The following is a 20,083-nucleotide window of genomic DNA, read 5'->3' as shown; positions in this document are numbered from 1 at the left end:
CCTCTTGGACACACACTTTTATGTGGTAAAGGGTGTGTGTGGTAGCAGTGCTGAGAGCAATACAATAAGGGGTCTAAACTCCTAGCAGAGTCACTCAAGATGGAATGGTCACAGTGAGATTCTAGACTAAGATGGATCTACCTCCTCCAGGAAGCAACAGCCACATCAGTAGAAGAGAACAGACAGTTCCAATGACAGTGATGGGCAAAGGAATCCTTGAAGTGTAGATACTGGGCAGCAGCAATAGCAGACGGTGACACTGGTAGATCTTTCATGGACAATGATAATGCCACTTCAGCTAACTTTGGTTAGTATTTCAGAGAAAAGGCAATGGTAAACCACTTCTGACCAACTATTACCTCAAAAACCCTACAGTGACACAATCCAAAATGAAAAAGATATAGTGCTGAAAGATGGAAACCCCCCCCCCCCCCCCAGGTCTGATAGCACTCAATTAGCTACTGGGGAAGAGCTGAGGCCAAGTATGAGTAGTTCTATTCTTAATGTTGCAACTGGACTAAAGCCAAAAGGACATTCAGTTGTTGATGGGTATGAATGAAAAAGGAGTATCCAAAGCTGTTCAATGCATATAATAGGAACATGGAATGTGATAAGTGTTAATCAAGGTAAGCTTGAAATTATAAAATGAGATATAGAATGTTTAAACATTGCAATCCTTGGAGTAAGCACAACAAAGTGGACTGGGTCAGGGCATTTTCTGTCAAAAAATTACAAACTATTTTACTTGGGAATGACAAACAGAAAAAAAGGAGTTGTGCTAATAGTGAAACATGATGTAGCATCATGGGCAGTCACAGGCTATAATGCAAAGTCTGACCAAATAATATCAAGTCAGACTTAATAGAAAGCCTATCAACATATCATCAAGTTTATGCTCCAAATACAAACACTGATGAGGAAGAAATTGAAAGCTTTTATGCAAGTGCCCAGGAAGAAACTGAATACACACACACCAGATGTGCTGATAATCATAGGAGAATGCAAAAGTGGGAAACAAAGCAGATTCAAATATTGTTGGAAAATTAAGCTGGGAGCACAAAATTAAGGAGGAGAGTGATTCAGAATTCTGTGAAGATAACAATTCATTCATTGAGCAAGTTTCAAGCAGTCAATGACTGTATATGTGGACATCACTGGATTGCCAATACAGAAGTCAAATAGATTACATAATCAAAAGAGGAAAATGGAAGGATACTAGCTGCTGCTTCGAATCCCTCTGATGGCCCCTGCTGTGGCAGTTGGAAACTGGGGGGGGGGGGGGGAGTTCCTCTTGAACACACATATGTTAACACAAATACACATGCATTAACACACACATGAAGCTGCCTTATGCTGAATCAGACCGCTGGTCCATTAAGGTCAATATTTTCTGTTCAGACTGGTAGTTGCTCTCCAGGGTCTCAGGCAGAGGTTTTGATGTCACACTGTCTGGCCATTTTAACTGGAGATGCAGGGGATTGAATTTAGGACCTTCTGCATGCCAAGCAGATGCCATGGGCCCTCTGAAATTGCTTCCATCTGTCCTTTATTTCTCAACAGCTATTATTTCTGACTAGGGAGAAGCCCAGGGAAGATGAAGGTGGGGCAGGTTGAGTACCATCTTCCCAAAGTTCCCTACTGTGCTTTACCTACGCTAATCTTTTAGGTTTTGGCATGACCAATGTTTATGAATGGCAAAGCGATAATGTCTGATTTGTCAGCCAGCAAGAAAGGTTGATTCTGTAAGTCTACTTTTCATGATTTATTTTCCCTAGCTTAATACACAGGAACAAAGTAGGAGTATTGCTTCAGAGCAACATGGCTGCCTACATGGGAATTATTTTAAGAAGAAATTTGTGAACAGAGAAGGTCAAGCATTGAAATCATCCTGTTAGATGGGCAAAAGGAAATGGTGTTACTGCTAGAATGAAATTACCATATTTGACATCATGGAATTGGGGGGCAGGGGAGGGAGAGAGAGAGAAAGAAAGAGAGGACAGCAAGAAAAACTTGTTAATTTGCTGGTCTCATTAATATCCATGAAACTGCTCAGCAGTGAAAAATCATAATCTTGGCTACTTATGCACTCACACAAAACAACCTCAGAAAATCCTGTATATGCACAGTGGAACTTTTAAAAAAAGAAACTCAAATTTGTGAGCCTGAGAATGGAAACAAATCTCTCTGCTTCAGGTCATTATTCAGGATAGAATCAAAGCTTCATAGTACCCTTGTTCCTTTAGTTTCTTGTAAAGCTGCTGGAAAAAATTATGTCTGACTTTATACAGCATTAGGCAAAGGATTGCTACATTAGATATGATCGGGGGGGGGAGGGTTGTAGCAGGAACTCCTTTGCATATTAGGCAACACACCCCTGATATAGCCAATCCTTCTGGAGCTTACAGTAGGCCCTGTACTAAGAGCCCTGTAAGCTCTTGGAGGAGGTCAAGCATTGAAGAGTGCTAAGTAGAAGGTCAAGCACTGGTTACATTAGCAGTGTGTGGCCTAATATTCAAAGAAGTTTCTGCTACACAAAAAAAAAGTCCTGTATGATCCTCCTGATTCAAAGAGGGAACAAGGGTGCAACAAGATTACTACTAGATTAATTCATTTAAAGTGCAATCTTAAGTAGAGTTACATCCTTCTAGCTCTATGAAAGTCAGTGGTCTTATAAGGGTGTAATTCTGCTTAGGATTGCTTTGTGAAAGCATTTTCAAGACAGCTCTCAAGCATTTTTCCTAGGTAGAGAAATGTACACTTTGATAAGTTGAGATTGCAGGAGTAGGCAGGCACTAAAATACTTTTGGTGGGAAAACCCCTACTCAGTCCAATGTCACTGGTCTTGCAACAGTAACTTGTATTTGCTTTGTGATAAATTGAAGACTAGTACCCACGTCACACTTTCCCATCACTCTATCAAACACAGTTGTGAAAAAAGCTAAATAAATGTTTATTTACTGGTCTTTCAAGCTTGGCATTATATGACCTGAAGTAATGTGTGATGGAGTTTCTGAGATACCCTCTCCCCCTCCTTGGTAACACATACTGATATCATTGAACATATATATGAACATATGAAGCTGCCTTATACTGAATCAGACCCCCAGTCCATCCAAGTCAGTATTGTCTACTCAGACTGGCAGTGGCTCTCCAGGGTCTCAAGCTGAGGTTTTTCACACCTCTTTGCCCGGACCCTCTTTTAGTTGGAGATACCGGGGATTGAACCTGGGACCTTCTGCTTACCGAGCAGATGCTCTACCACTGAGCCACCATCCCTCCCCTTTTGTCATTGTCTGTCTTTAATAACCAGAAGGAGAGATTTTTAAAAGAAATTAAATTAAAAAAAGAGGTTTATTTTACAGTGAGAGGGAAGTAGACTATGGAGGTCCAGGACCAACTTTATACGACTAACATATTGAGAGACTGAGCTATGGAGATTCAAATTCTTTATAAAATAGATATATTACATCAGAGTAGAGAGAATACCAGTAACTGCCAGACTACTTTGGACTCTTAAAGCTGTTAACCCTGCATAGAGCGAGTTACAGCAATCCAGCTGAGGTAATTGTTGCATGGATCACTTCTTGGCTGATGTCAGTGGCATGCCATTAAGAGCAGAGAGATGACCTCTCCCACACCACCATCTCTTTGACCCAGATGGCCTCCATCTTCAACTGAAGTCCAGCTGACTCTGTTTCAGCTATCTCACCACAACCTTTAGTCCCTCAGCCAACATATCTGGGACAAACTTGTACAAAAGAGATGGGCTTCACTTGAATCAAAAGGGAACCAGGCTGCTGGTGATAAATATCAAAAAGGTGGTAAGCAGCTTTTAAACTAATCTGGGGGGAGCCAACTAGAGCTGGGGAGCCTCCAGTTCAGGGCAAATCAGTATAAAGAAACTATTACATAAACACTCAGAGTAAGATTGATAAAAGCATAATAGAATTTTGGAGTGAGGGCATGATGGCTACTGAGGGTCATGTGTGGTGCTTAAGGTGCCAAGGGAGGTGAGGGCTTCTGGAGAGAAAAACACATTATAGGCTCCTATATGTCAATGCTAGAAGTCTCTAAGCCAAGATGGGGGATTTGGAATGCTCAGTGTTTAGTGACAATTTAGATATATTAAGTATCTCAGAAACATGGTATAAGCTCTACAGGCAGGACAGAGATGGATAAGTTGGTGGTGTTTTGCATTATAAATCTAATAGATCATAGAATCAATAAATTAGAAAAAATCAGGGGAATTAACTTCCCAACAGAAATGATATGGGTAGAAAAACTGGGCCATAAGGGCTACTTAAAAGTGGCAGCTTAGAAGTGCTATACCAACAACTAAAGGAATGTGAAGGATTAATTCTTCACAGCCTTGAGTGATGGGCTGCTCTAAGCAATCTGGTTGGTTAGCATCAGCTGAGGAAAAAAAAGTCTTGGGAGAGCTAGATGATAAAGAAATTCAGTCAGAGTCCTTCTTTAACTGAGAAAAGTCATGTACTGAGACCATCTGAGAATAGCCCTGACAAAAAAAGGGCTTATCACTGACAGAGTCAGATTCCTACTTTGACTGAACACAGTCTGAATTCAGCATTAGCCGAGAGTAGTTTGAACACAGAGAACTGGGAGAAAGTTGGGCAAGGAAGTATGGATAAGAACATAAGAGAAGCCATGTTAGATTAGGCTAGGCTTCCCAACCCTCCCGCCCTGGCAGGGGACCCCAGGATTTCCAGCCTCTTCCCCCACTCCCCAAAAAAACGGAAGTGGGGGGAGGGGGGAAACGGCGCCAAGGAGCGTTTCCAAAGATGCCACCTCTTCTCTGTAGCTGCTGCTCTGGCAGGCGATGTTTGAACACAAGCCAGCCGGGCAGACGGTCAGCTGCACCGCGAGGCTCCCGAGCGGAACCACACACAGCTGACAGGGTCTCAGGCCACTCCCTGCTCTCTGGGGGGTGGGGGTCGCCCCTGGAAGGCTCTTTGGAGCAAAGCTACTCCAAGAACTGGCGGTCGCTCTCGGCGTTCAACTACCTGGGCTGGGGGTCGTTGGCCTGCTGGGAACGATGCGCTCGGGGCACTAAGCCTATAGGCATGTGCAGGAGGGCTGTGCGCGGGGAGGCAGGCGCATGCTCCGTGTGGCGCGTCGTGTCCTGGGACATGTCGGCGATATCCAAGGTGGTGCTTGGGGTGACGGTGCTGCTGTCGGTCGGTGCCGTAGCTGGCGTTCACATCCAGCAGAGCCATCTCAGAGAGGCAAGTGGAGGCCCCTGCCCCGTTCGCAGGAAGGCACCGGCAGAGGCCAAGCCGTATCCCACTCCCGTCACGAGTGCAGGGTCGCGCAGCATTTGACCGTTGGAGTTCAATTATGCTTGTCACAGCCTTCATCTTGGCTCCACCCCTAATGTCTCCTGGCTCCACCCCCAAAGTCCCCAGGTATTTCTTGAATTGGACTTGGCAACCCTAGATTAGGCCAATGGCCCATCCAGTCCAACACTCTGTGTCACACAGTGGCAATTTTTATATATATATATATATATATATATATATATATATATATATATATATATATATATATATATATATATATATATATATACACACACACTGGACAGTAGAGAAGACTTTCATTCAGGCCAAAGGAAAAGGGATAGATCTTCTAGAGAGAGAAGATTTACTACCAGATCAAACCGAGAATTATCTCAGAGGATTACAGAATTTCCTGATCTGGTGTGATTAGAAACAGCCTGCAGAAACCTTGAAAATTAGTTTAAAAAAGAAACCCTTCAAGGAGATTACTGGTGTTTGAAAAAGAAGGGGTTTGGGTACTGGGAAGAGGGTATCAGCCTTCTGGGAACAATAAAAGGTCAGTGATTATATAAATAAAATGTATTAGAGTGTTTGGGAAAACACTAAAACAAAAGCCTCTAAATATAAAAATCAAGGAGGAAAAAGATTGGATTTATACCCCACATTTAACTTGGAGTCTCAAAGTGGCTTGCACTCTCCTTTCCCTTCCTCTTCCCACCACAAACACCCTGTGAGGGAGGTGGAGCTGAGAGACCTCTCAGAAAACTGCTCTTGGGAGAACAGCTCTGCTGAGAACTTGCAGCTGACCCAAGGTCACCCAGTAGCTGCACGTAGGAGTGGGGAATCAAACTCTGTTCTCCCAGGTTAGAGTCCAAACACTTAACCACTACACCAAACTGGCTCCCATACAGTGTTATGTGCTAAGTCATATCCAATGTTTTTTAGTGTTTAAAGTAGTAAGATTAGGGCTCTCAAGCTCCCAGGTGGGGGTTCTCCCACTTTGGGAGTCCCCAACCCGCTGGCCCCCAGTGGGTCAGCAGGGGATCCCCACTCGACATCTCCTGCATGATGATGTAACTCGTAAGTGATGTCATCATGCCAGTAATGTCGTGCACCAGCTGTTCTGGGCAGGAAAACCCTATGGTTTTCATAATCCATAGAGTTTTCCTCCCAAATTGTTAGTGTCCAGGAAAACCATAGAGTTTTCCTGGAAATGCCCAGAGTGGCCGGCACGTGACATTGCTGGCAAGTGAAATCATCATGCTGTGCATGCATAGCCGATGCGTGACATTGCTGGCATGATGACATCATTTGCAAGTGACATCATCATGCTGTGCATGCATGGCCAGCGCGTGACATTGCTGGCATGATGACATCATTTGCAAATGACATCATCATGTGGTGCATGCATAGCGTACATTGGAAAAAGTCCCCTGCCAAAGGCTGTGGGTGACTTGGCAACCCTAGATAAAATACAATGTATTGAATCTATTTCAATTTTCTCCAGATTTACACACACAGCCCTTTCAGATCTAGATATTAAAAAATTCTCTATAGCTTCCAAATGTCTGGAAACTATACAAGAAATGACTAGGGAACATGGGTGTGACTTTTGATTCCAGACATCTAGAGGTGCTAATGACCCTTTTGCCCTGCCTTGTTGGAAGGACACCCATGTTCCATGATATAACTGCAAGATTCAAAAAGCATAAAAGCTTATATCGGTTGTCAAGAATATGAAATATGCTGTGTTAAGGTATTTTCCCAGAAGTTTATATCAAAGTATTGCATGTATAATTGGAGCTAAAGCTTTAAAAGCAGACCTCTAAACCCTTGTCATCCTGATATATTTTGCAAATTATCAGAGGAATAATAATTACAACTTTTCTACTGAGAAACAACCTCCTACCTGCTTGAATACTTGAGTACTAATCGTACACCATTTGTTCATGATTAGGCTTCTTAATATGCCCAGTTAGACTTTCCAATTGAGATGCTTCTTAAGGGCTGAAATTGTACAATTCCAAACCCACTCAGAGTCTAATGAGGTCATAGATCAATTCCTACTGGACAACAGCCCTCATTAGAAAACTAGTACCCATAATTCAGTTTAATTGGCTCATACGGTTCATGCTGTTGGTGCTGTTAGCACATAATCTGCAATGATCATCCAGCTGTTTCATGCAATTTTGACATAAAGGCTAATTTCATGTTTGCACATTTTCATACTGTTCATAGAAAATCATGGGTTGGAATCAATGTGCATTTCTTCCCTATAATTTATAGACAGCTTTTTATAGTTGAAGAAAAATGAGAGTACCTAATAGGGAACATGCATGGTAAATAAACATTCCATTCTTTTTGACAGGTGGGGTATGTTTATGAAGTCATCTCTGTGTGAACCTCCCATCAGCTGGTAATTACAGAATTTATTCACATTCTTACTTAAGTGAAAGCTGAAGTTTAATCATATCATTTCAATCAGAAGAAGGACCAGGGTGTTATGCATACAATTAAACCATGCTGATGCCAGCCAAATAAGATTGGCTTAGTACAGTTTAAAAGCAGGACTGCTGGATCTATTTTCATTTCTCTTAACAGCAAGAAATCTTTTTTTCTCCAATTCAAGTACATAAACAGAATAGCTACCTAGCCTACTGGGTCTTACAACCAAGCATAGCTTTAGCTGGATTTTAACATCTTAGGTTTTGTTACATTTGAATCTACAAATCCAGTTGAATTATGCTCTTTGCAAATTTAACATGTCATAATTATATCTCATTTGTTTTAACATGTATTCATTATATCAATTGCCCCATCACTCCCAAATGAAGAGACAACAGAATGTGTGTTCAACTAGTTTTGTTTATTTAACTTCATTGATTAATTAACTGGCTGATCTCTGTCACTGCTTACTTCAATAAACTGATGATTTTGAGGGCAGAGTTCCACTAGGCATCCACCTGGTCTCCCTTTGGTCAGATCTACCCTGGCTCCAAACTCAGCTGGCTCTTCCACCAGCCTTGCTTATTACCACCTGCACAGCCATATGAGCAGACAGCTTCAGCCATCTCTCCTAATGGGCAAGGCTACTATCTGGCTCAAAAAGATGCCACTCTGCACCAATGGTGCTCCTTCACAGTGCACTCAGCCACAAGCCATGTGATGGCCTGTTCCAATATACATCCCCATCATACCAGATGTCTCATAGTGCTTGTTGATTAGCCCTCCCTATCCTGAGCAACACACTCTATTCCTGCCTAACCAGTTTTACAACCAGGTCTGTTTAATAGGGAGAAAAAACCCTGTTTCTCAGCCCCACCTACCTCACAGGCTGTGTTCCCTCTAAGCTGAGTTAGTGTGAGCTAGCTCACAGATTTTTAGCTTCTGGCTCACACATTTTTGTCTTACTCAGGAAAAAATCACCCCAGAGCAAACTAATTTATGCAGTAGCTCACAGCTTTAATGCCAGTAGCTCAGTCAGTAAGTAGAATTTCAGCTCACAAGACTCAACAGCATTGGTCACAGGGTGTCTGTTGTGAGGAGGGGAAAGGAAAGGCGATTGTAAACCGCTCCAAGTGAAGGGCAGTGTATAAATCCAATATCTTCTCTTCTTCTTCTCATGACACATTTGAACTTAATGGGGGCCAGGCAAACTGATCCACAGCATGATCTGCTGTGAAAGTCTCTTTTTGGCATTCTATAAAGACCCAGATTGCTCTAACAATCACATATGGATGAAAAGCAATTAGTGCTGTTAATCACAAAAGAGAAGAAATGGCATTGGAAATGTTTCATTCTTCGTATTTTGTTCCTAAAATATGTGTGCTAATTGTTGTGCCTATTAGCAGAATTTTTTTCCATTACACTGTCTATAAATTGGTAATGAACCAATCCATTCCCAAGGCATGAGTGGAGAATTACCATTATGGTTTCCCCTTCCTTACATATAAGAACATAAGAGAAGCCATGTTAGATCAGGCCAATGGCCCATCCAGTCCAACACTCTGTGTCACACAGTGGCAATTTATATATATATATATATATATATAAACAATATATATATAACAATAATTAACAATAATTAATTTATCAAAGAATTCAGGTTTTCACGGCTGGTAACATCATTAGGGTTTGTAGAATCTTTCGGGATCAAGTGCCATGTTCTACTGGAGAAAGTTTTCCTTCCAGACGTTTCATTCTCAGCTGCGGAGAACATCCTCAGTGGCGTTGCAGCCGGAGCAGGCGCTCAGACCTTCTTGGCTGCTGTGCATTGAGTGGGGCCAGGGCTGCTGGAGAGCTGCTATATGTAGGCTGGAGGGTGTGTGATGAAAGGGCAATTGTTTTGTGGATGTGCCCATTGTTTGGTGGGGCTTCCTGGAAGGGTAGTGATAAGGAAACTGGCTGTTGAATGTGACCATTGTTCTGTGTTAATTGCTGGGAAGGTTGGAAGGGGTTTGAAGATAAGGAAGATGGTTGTTGACTGTGCTGATTGTTCTGTGGAATTTGCTGGTTGTTCTGAGACTTTCTGCAATTTATAGTCTGTAGGGTGTTTTGCAGAGATGGGTACCAAGATTGGTGGATGAAAATGCCTTCTTCCTTTCTGTTAAAATTGTGCTGGTGTTTGTAAATCTCAATAGCTTCTCTGTTCAGGCGAGTATGATAATGTGAGACCGTAGAAAGGTCTCACATTATCATACTCACCGTAGAAAGGTCTCACATTATCATACTCACCTGAACAATGGGCACATCCACAAAACAATTGCCCTTTCATCACACACCCTCCAGCCTACAAATAGCAGCTCTCCAGCAGCCCTGGCCCCACTCAATGCACAGCAGCCAAGAAGGTCTGAGCGCCTGCTCTGGCTGCAACGCCACTGAGGATGTTCTCCGCAGCTGAGAACGAAATGTCTGGAAGGAAAACTTTCTCCAGTAGAACACGGCACTTGATCCCGAAAGATTCTACAAACCCTAATAATTAATTTGTTTATATAAAACGTATATATGTCACCTAGGCTTGCCAATCCCCAGGTCTCAGTGAGGGATCCCCCAGTTTTGCAGTCTCCTTCCCACTCCAGTCAGCTGGCAAGTGGGGGGAAGCCCCGCCCCCACAGCCACCATGTGCCTTTCAACTTCAGAATGCTAGAAGCTCAGTAAGGCTTGCTTTTTGGATGGTGTGCCTGTGCCTTTAAATCTGTAGGACTCAGGCTGAATGGGGACAGGGTGAGCCAGCAGAACAACACGGCTGCTCCTAGTGAGCTGTGAAGCTATAAGAAAAGTTGTGTTAGTCTGAAGAGCTTGGAACTTCAGCAACTGATGAGTAAATTGCCCCAGTGAGACTACACATGTAGGATTGCAAACTGTTTATTGTGTGTGTGTATGTGTGTGAGTGAGAGAGAGCCAGAGAGACAGAGAGAGAGAGAGAGAGAACACAGATACTGCTCTGCTGTATTTTAAAAACTCAGAAGTATAGAAGCATATAAAAACCCATACACAAAAAACACATAAAAACTCAAGGCACAAAACATTTAGCATCCTAACAGTCCTCAAACTAGAAGCATAAAAACAATTAAAAATATCATTTCCTAGTTAATAGCATGATTACATGGAAGCATCTTGACCAGATGTCTAAAAGATTTTCATTTTCATTGTTACAGATTAATTTTAACTATGCATAAACAAACTGGGGAACTGCAAGGTTTGTAGAGACATCTCATTTCCCCCTATATACCCTTCTGCCACTGTTTCCTCTTTTCCTTCCCTGGCAACCTTCATAACCTCTCACCTTTCCCTGCTTTCTCTCTCTTTCCCTCCCACCAGCCAACTTACCCATACCTGCCCCTTGACTTCAGCTTTCCCTCCTAGCAGCTTCTCCCCAGTAAAAGCCTGGGTGAGTTACATGGCCTCACATGCTGGCCTCTGTCTATCCCAGCCAAGCTGCACAGTGCCCACCTCTGTTGGACCTGGATAACTTGTGCAGTGGCTACCAGTGCCAGGCCCAGCTAACTTGCATGGTGGCTCTGCTGCCAGACCCAGCTAACTTTCACAGAAGGCTCTCTGATCTAGTGTGTAATTTTCATACTAGATGAGGAGAGCAGTAGAATGCATGCCAGGGTCTAGGAATCTTTCCCCGCATCATTTGTTGTAATGAAGGGGAAAGCTGACTTCATATTATTTCAGGTTTGGTTCTATACTGTATAGAACTATCACTGAAACTAGTTTTCCCCAAAAATTGATGGTACTTAAAGTTAGTTTAAAGGGTGAATTCCAGTGCTACTGAGCCAAATGCTTCTCTCTATATAAAGACCACAAGACGGTGTGTGAAACCACTGCAAGAAACCAGAGAATCCTCAGCATGTGAATGCATACATGCACATGAAGCTACCTCAAACTGAATCACCCTTTTTTGCCTGTTGAGGTTGGTATTTTCTAGTCTGCCTTCCAGCAGCTCTATAGTCTCAGGCTGAGGTTTTTCACGTTACCCACTGCAAAATTCCTTTAATTGGAGATCCCAAGAACAGTCCCTGACACCTTCTGCATGAAAAGCAGCAGGTGTTGTACCATTGAACCATGGCACCTCCCATAAATATATTGTCCTACGCAGCTGTGAAGCTCTCAGGGTGATGTTGTGAATGCCACCATCACAGAGTCACGAACTTCTATTTTCTGTAGTGAACTCCTAGGACTAAGGTTGAAAACAAATGTGATAAAATAAATATGGGTATAAGTGGTTTGCTTTGTTTTTTTTAAATATTGTCATTCGGTTCATTTTGTTTCTGCTTAAAGGTTGAGTTGAGAAAATGCTGAAATGATTAGGTCTGTTTTTGCCAATTTGGCTGTGCTTCTTGAAGTGCACCATCTGGAGCTCTGCAGAAATTGAATAGCAGTGAAAATTCAGAGGGCTTTACTTCTGAAATGTACACAAATTAATTTTAAATGGATTTAGAACATTAATCCTTCAGCTATTTTGATACAAAAATACACAGGGTTCATCATGGATGTCAATCAACAACTTTCTCACACAGCATGAGTGAGGGATCAGTATAGCAATCATGGTTACTGTTTCCATGCTTAGAATGCACCTGATGGGTAACATTGGCCATTCAATATTGCCATGCAGTCTAATAGAAGAGAAAGCTGAAAACTGTCATCATTAACCTATACAGTCATAGTTGCATGCAGAACAGTTCGATGTATTGAGTTCACATTGATATCAGCAACCAAGCAACCAGGGCCGGATCTACCCATTTTTTGAGTACGGGCAAAACTAAAAAATGGTGACACCCACTCAAAAAATGGTAAGGTGGGGTGCCTGCCACCCCAGTCAAGGCACCCAAACCCAACAATGCAGCCCCAGTCTTCCATCCCCCAGGCATCCACCCCTTTTTTCTTCCCCAGGTCTGTGCACAGACCCAAAGGAAAAAGGGGGGGAGCACAAACGCCTCCGGGATGCTGTCAATTTTTCCTCCCTGGGTCTGCACACACAGACCCAGGGAAGAGAAGGGGGGCAGTGTTTGCGCCATCCTCTGTTAGGCAAATTGCTCTAAAAATAGGGTTCTGGGGAATTTAGCATGGTGGACAAGGGTAAAAACATAGACAGGGTAAACGACCTGATCCTGGTGGCTTAGGGTCCAGTCACAATTAGAAGATATAGACATGCACTGCAATGTGCCATGCCTGATGCTCCTTACTTAGAGTAGGGAGGGAGGAACAATCTGGTTACATGTTGCTCAGGCAGAGAGAGAGAGCATGCTTTCTCTCTGGTTATATTATTTTGGAAAGGAAGAGGTCCTCCCCAAAAAGGGGCTGGCTTGTTGGTGGGCAGTGATGCTTCTTTTCTGGGTACCTGATTGGTTGCTCACCTTAAGCCAATGAGTAGAGCTGACTCTGGTCACCTGAATGGATCTCCAGGTAACAATAGATAGTGCTGGCTTAGTAATGTCCTCCCAATAGGTTACAAAAGGCCAGGATATGTGTTAATGGTTTGGGCGGTTCAGCAAAGATACCCCTGGGGAAAGGCAAGCATAGAAAACAAAGAGTTTGTCTAAGTATCAGACACTACTATAGTAGTTGACAAAGAGAAACTGAGTCGCAGAAAGAGCCAGGGAGATGGCTGATTAATCAGTAGCTGATGATTAGGGCATGAGTGATACCTACCAGCAGTCCCCATTGTTATTATGCATCCTGTTTGGGCGGAGGTGGAGGAACTAGGTGGGGTTGCATTGAGAGGAGGCCTTCAGGCAGTAACCAGAACAAACTCTCTGCTCTACTCCATTTTGTATGAAGTATTTCTTGGCCTGTTTCTGGTCAGACTCCATTTTGTTTCCAGAAATAGGAGCCCCACTCTCTCTCTCTAGGAATTGGGATGCTCCGTATTAACAGGCAGCGCCTCTCAGTTACACCTCAGCTTCAAGGAAGTGCAAACATCATCAGACACCCTGGCTTTCTCCTCCCTGGGTCTGTGCATACAGACCAATAGAGGAGAAAGTCGGGGGGGGGGGAGCAGTGTTTGCACCATCCTCAGCTTCAAGGACGGCGCAAACACCATGGGAATGCCCTGATTTTCTCCTCCCTGGGTCTGTGCACACAGACCCAAGTAGGAGAAAAGCGAGGGGAGCGGTGTTTGCACTGGCCTTGGCCTCCAGGACAAGAAAGGGGCTGGGGCAGGATTTGTGCCATCCTTGACTCCAAAGACAGCCCAACCACCACCAGGACGCCCTTACTTTCTCTTCCCCTGGTCTGTGTGCACAGAGCGGGGGAGGAGAAAGGGGTGGGGGCATAGTTTGCGTCCTCCTCAGCTCCAAGGACGGCACAAGCACCACTGAGATGTCTTTACTTTCTCCTCCTCTGGGTTGTGCACACAGACCGGGGGAGGAGAAAAGCATGTATGGGGTGGCCAATTTGGTGCCCTCCCCAATGGTACCCAGAGCAGACACCCCCTTTTGCCCGCCCCCCTAAATCTGGCACTGCAAGCAACTAACAAAACTTCCCAAGGGTTCTGTCTTGATGAAGGAAGGAACAGGTCTAGTAGAGCTGTCAGTTCCAAATATATCACAATATGGATAAATACAAAGCTTACCAGACTACCTGCTATATTTCTAACCAATATTTTAAGAAGTCATAAGTTTCTTGAACCTTCTTCCCAGTGATATAAATAAATAACCAATCAAGTAGCCAAAGAGGTTTCAAAACTGGTAGTTTCCAATGTTTTGGGACACTGCAATCTTAATGCTATCTTGGCATATTATAATTTTCTATTCAGTACTGGGTCCATTTTTCCTTGAGAGACATTGTCCATTATTGCTCTGGTCTCAGAAAACCTGGCAACTAGATTCTGCTGTGCTTTTTCATCAGTTTCAAAAGAGTTTGTTTCACAAGATGGTTTCTTTTGTACCTTAATGGCTGAGGCCATATCCAACTAGTAAAACTTACCACTAGGATAATAAGCTGTCCAGACATGAGCTCACAGAGACCCTGGAACCAGGATACTTACCTGTTAGACAACTGTTGGAAGGAGGAAAGAAGATCTGCCAAGGCAGCAAATAAAGAGAGCCCTGTCCTGGCCCTGGCTGATGATTGGCTCCTCAAAGGTGGAGAAGGCAGGACAAAGCCACAAAGAAAGAATAAAAGGAGGACTTCTTAGGCAAGCCAGGGAGGAAGGAGGCAGTATAATGCCAGGCAGCAAGGCTGAGTGATGCTCCAAAGAGAAGAGAGGAGGAAGGGAGGAGAGGGAAGAGGAAGTACCTGTAGCACACTGCTAGCATACTACCAGCCCCCAGTTCTGAGGCCTGAGAAGAGCTGGTACAGAAAACACAACAGCAGAGAGGGCAGAGGACAAACAATCAAAAAGGGGCATTCACATAAGCCTTTTTCCTTTTCAGTCTGCAGAGTTCCTACTGAATGGTTTCACAGTAGCAGTGCTTACTGGTTGAAATATTATATATCAAAGGGATTCAGCAGTATCAGAAGTGACCATATTCTGGCTTTGATGTATGAGACCTAGTTCCTAAGTCAGATTCTATTATGCTGATCAAGAAGGTACAGTTGACAGGAATGTTCCAGTAGCCAGGTATAAATGCAGCGTACACATATACATGGAGGGTTTTTCAGATATTGAGTCACACATACTGGAAGCCTACCAGTCATGTATAATGAGAGTCTGTAGCATTCATGATCCTCCCCATGTTCATAGTCATCATGTTATGTGAACTTGGACAATGTATACTTACCATGTGTGCACAACCTCAGCCAATGCCAACCAACAGGTGGATATTTCAGAATTCAAGTTCATGTATACCAAGGCTGTATATGCATGGTAAGCATGTGTGTTGCCCCGGTTCACATAACATGGTGACTATGCATGTGACTGTACAATGGCAGGGCATGCTCCTGTCACATGAGGTTGAGAGCCAGTTTGATGCAGTGGTTAAGTGTGTGGGCTCTTATCTGGGAGAACTGGGTTTGATCCCTCACTCTTCCACTTGCAGCTGCTGGAATGGCCTTGGGTCAGTCATAGCTCTTGCAAGAGTTGTCCTTTTAAGGGCAGCTTCTATGAGAGCTTTCTTAGCCCAACCCACCTCACAGAGTGTCTGTTGTGGGGGAGGAATGTAAAGGAGATTGTGAGCCACTCAGACTCAGAGTGGAGGGCTGCATACAAATCAAATGTCTACATGTGATGATAACATCTGAAAAAGATACTTATGAAACTATGTTTACTCATTTGTTATCACATTATATTCTTGGAATGGGAGGAGGAGAAGGAGTTTATGAACTCATAGCAGCTGATTTCCCACTTTAACTTGACTATTGGTATGGATTTTCACTATGCTGTAGACAGAAGCTGATTTTACTACAGCATAGTTGTCAAACACCATGACCACTGCAGTATGACTCAAAGCAATAAATTATTTGTGTTATACGAAAAGGAAGGCACCAAAATCACTAATACCTGATGGCCACTAAGCATAGTGTCTTCTGGTAATGCAGTTAGAACCCTCAGTCCAGAATCACAGCAGTTGATTTCCAAACCATGGTTTATCCACCTATAGGCTTATACTTTTTGTCTTCTTCAGCCCCTTTCCTATCCTTCCTGTTCCGATTCCCTTGTTATTTTGTTCTATCTGTAGTTTGTTGTGGTATCCTAGTTGTACAGATGATGATTTGCCTCCATGATGGGTAGGCAAATCATGGTTTGGAGAAAATTCCTGAATAGCGCTGGCCATATTTGTCAGAATCAGATATCATAACGAGGTGTGGTAAAGAAAAATCAGCAAATGGAGGAGGAAATCAGTGAGGGAGGAGGGAAGAGGGGAAGGATGAAATTATGCTGCCAGAGTTCCTTCTTTTTTAATTATTTTTGCTCTGCCATCCTTTCCACTTCTAAATATGAAAAACAGCAATATATTGTATATTCTCAACTCTATTATTATTTTTCACCAGGCCATACTCAAGCCAGATTTGAAACCATTTGAAATAAAAATTTAAAAGAATTTAGGAGGTCTTCATATTTCATTTAGGTGTGCAGCAAAATATATAAACTCTGAAAGAGGTACACATTCTTTAATCTTTACAGAAACAAGATTTTCAGCAACTTACTTACCATCATAAACTCAATGGCAAAACTAGTTCCCTTATATAATTGGTGACAAGGCCTTTTTCATGCATAGGCTTGAGAAAATATTCCATTTGTAACAGAGTCTGCCAACCTTCGGGCCGAGTCTTGCCACCAGAGCTGTTAACTGATAGCACAAACAAAAACAAAGTCTGGTATTTCACCCCAGAAACACCAGAAGGGTAGGCTGCCACCAGACTGGGTTAATCTCTAGCACAGAGGCCCCCAATCAAACCTCTGCCTAATTGAGACACACTCGGAAAAACCAAATCACTCTCTTGCAGCAAGGGGTTCCCAAAGTAAGTTTTTAAGAAATGGTAGTAGACACTCCGAGGCTAATGGGTAAGCTTTGGCAAAGTGGTTGTGACTTCAAAAGCAAACAACAAAAGGTAAACTTATAAGAAAGTTTATTTTTAAAGAATAAGCACGACAATAGCACTTGATAAGTGAGCCATAAAAAATAAAGACATTGTAAATTATAACTAGCTAACTAGTGCAGCTTAATCTTCCAGATATTACCATCAAACAGAGTCCAATGTCCAGATGGAATCAAGTAGTTGCACAAAGGAGTCAAGTCAGGACTCAGGAGGTTTTTCAGCATGACAACAACAGGAGAGAGTCTTATCTCCGGATCATAAGACTCCAACCATGCTTCTAGACTCTAGTCTTCAGGCTAGGCAAAGTGTTACACAGGTATAGTTATTTTTATGCCTCAAGGACCCTCATGGTGTAACCAATTAGGGCTGATCTGCAGTTTCAGCGATAATTAAGTTCACATGGTGGTAACTAGGCAGAAATACTTAACAAGTCAATTAAAAGAGAATCTAACTAGTATACTCCTACAACGACCTTGCAGGTGTTCTTTATCACTGCAAGCAACCACATTCTTTTACACTGAGCAGAACTCTGCAAATAATAATAATAATATTTTTTAATTTGTATCCCGCCCTCCCCACCGAAGCAGGCTCAGGGTGGCTCACAACATAGGCATTTCAACAATTAAAACATACATACTATAACTCAACCATTTTTAAAATTAATCATCATTATAGTTAAAAACATTCTAAGATTAAATTTGATATTAAAAACTTGGTGTTATGCATCGTACAGTTTTTTCCGTGGTGAAGGTATTCATTCACCAGTATGCTGTAGGATCATTAAGTAAAGGCCAGCTGAAAAATAGCAGTCCTGCAGGCCCTGCGGAACTGAGCAAGGTTCTGTAAGGCCTGCACCTCTTCTGGTAATTGGTTCCACCAGTGTGGGGCTGAGATCGAGAAGGCCCTTTCTCTAGTAACTTTCAGTTTGGCTTCCTTCGGCCCAGGGATTGTCAATAAATTTTGAGAACTAGATCGCAGTACCCTCTGGGGAATATATGGGGAGAGACGGTCCCTAAGGTAGGCAGGTCCTTGGCCATATAGGGCTTTGAAGGTAATGACCAGCACCTTGTACCAAAGAAACACAACTTTCTTTTTGAGAAAGCAGGCCAAAACTTGACCCTTTTTAACATGAGAAAATATTTTTGCATGACTACTGCACTACACCATTAATTAATGGATTTTATCCCACCTCTTTTTCAAGGAGCTCAGGATCTAGATACGTGTTCCCTACTTTACCCCCACAACAATCTTGTGAGATAGGTAAGGTTAAGAGAGAATGGCTATCCCAAGTGTTCATAGTAGAGTGAGGATTTAAAACTAGGTCTCTTGATTCCATTCGGACACTTTAACTGTATGCTATTTCAGTTTCCTACAAATCTGAGGCCATAGAATACATGAATGTAGAATTATTCCATTTTAGCCAGGCCAAGGACCTTTAATTGATCCTTGGAGGAATAAAAGTCAAATAAAATGCTTTTTCATAACGTTATGAAGTTATGCTGCCTAACCTCTTTGCCTAAAGGCTTATGTTATGACTCCTGCACATTATCCTACATTCCAGAATAACAGGACTATCTGTGTTTGTGAGATATTAACAAGCATCAGCATATTTACAAATATTTGCAAAGATAGGACTGTCTCCGGCCACAGTTGGCATAGCCCCCACAGCAAAATTCTGATGTCATTTTTAACCTCCATAACTATCACGCAACCCAAAAATTGTGTGAACTGAGAGAAATGACCACCTAAGTTTTACTTCCCCCAACTGTCCTCTTTCACCACAACACTTGGACAACAGAAAATGTACAGTTTAATTCACCTCCCTGATCTACACTCCACCCCCACCCTCCCCGCTCCAGCCTCTTTCTTCCCTTGCTCTTTTCTGTCTGTCTAGCACTACTTGCTGTCATGGATAACCCATTTTCCCCAACATAGCTCCCTCCCACAAGCCTCCCTCCCATAAGCTGCATTCCCCTTCTTACTCACTTTCTTTCCTTTGCCCATTTCCATGGTTTCCTCTGCTTGAATTTACAAGGTACAGTCTGGCTGCCTGAGACACTCCCTTGATCCCTCTCATGATTCCCTTTCTCCATGTCATCAGCCATTAGGAGCAGCACTCCTTCAGCCACCCACAACTTTCTCTACTGTAATGCCAGCTATGCCATTCCCACTTCTCCATCACCCAGTTAATATTTTTTCTTCTTCTTTTTCCTTTTGCACATTGTCCCTCTTCTCTTCTGCCACCCCCTTTCACTCCGCCTCAGAGACACTATATGCATACTCATGGGTGGCCTCTATGGAATTAACCATGAGTGAAATACATATGGATTCCACAACTGCTTATATTAGGAATTACAGTGACTGAATTGCATTTTAAATTTTCTTCCCTTTTTTGCCTTTTCTATATCTTAATGCCAATATAAATGGATTATATTGCATAAAAAAGGTCTGCATCTTACAACTCCACTAAACAAAGTAAAGTCTTCATCCAGCAGAAGAGCTTCTTAAATTGGAGGAAATCTCCTTAGGCTATGGGTAACTATTCATTCTCTCTCACTTTCTAATACAAGTTATGCTTGTGTAGACACAAACTTTAAAATCTCAAAACTGGGATTGGTGAAGTACTTGGAAACAGTGTCTATACATGTCACTCCTGTTTCCTGGGTAACAGCTATTTTAAAATTCTCATAAAATGTTGACCACTCATTCTCTGAAAATTAAGCTCTGCATGTCTGAGAGAGCAAATCTGTAAGTGCACGTATGTGAATTCACTGTTCATGAGCTGAGACATCCAACTA

At 42.7% G+C, this 20,083-nt stretch overlaps 1 pseudogene; it reads right to left on the bottom strand.

Moving 5' to 3' along the window:
- LOC132570106 (protein CBFA2T1-like) overlaps positions 1-5,149 on the bottom strand; it is a 41,335-nt pseudogene extending 36,186 nt beyond the window's left edge.
- Between the last annotated feature and the right edge of the window lie 14,934 nt (positions 5,150-20,083).

Source organism: Heteronotia binoei, chromosome 4 (genome assembly GCF_032191835.1).
Source record: "Heteronotia binoei isolate CCM8104 ecotype False Entrance Well chromosome 4, APGP_CSIRO_Hbin_v1, whole genome shotgun sequence".
Taxonomy (NCBI): domain Eukaryota; kingdom Metazoa; phylum Chordata; class Lepidosauria; order Squamata; family Gekkonidae; genus Heteronotia; species Heteronotia binoei.
The sequence above is the reverse complement of the archived record's forward strand: the minus strand, read 5'-3'. Positions and strand labels throughout refer to the sequence as shown.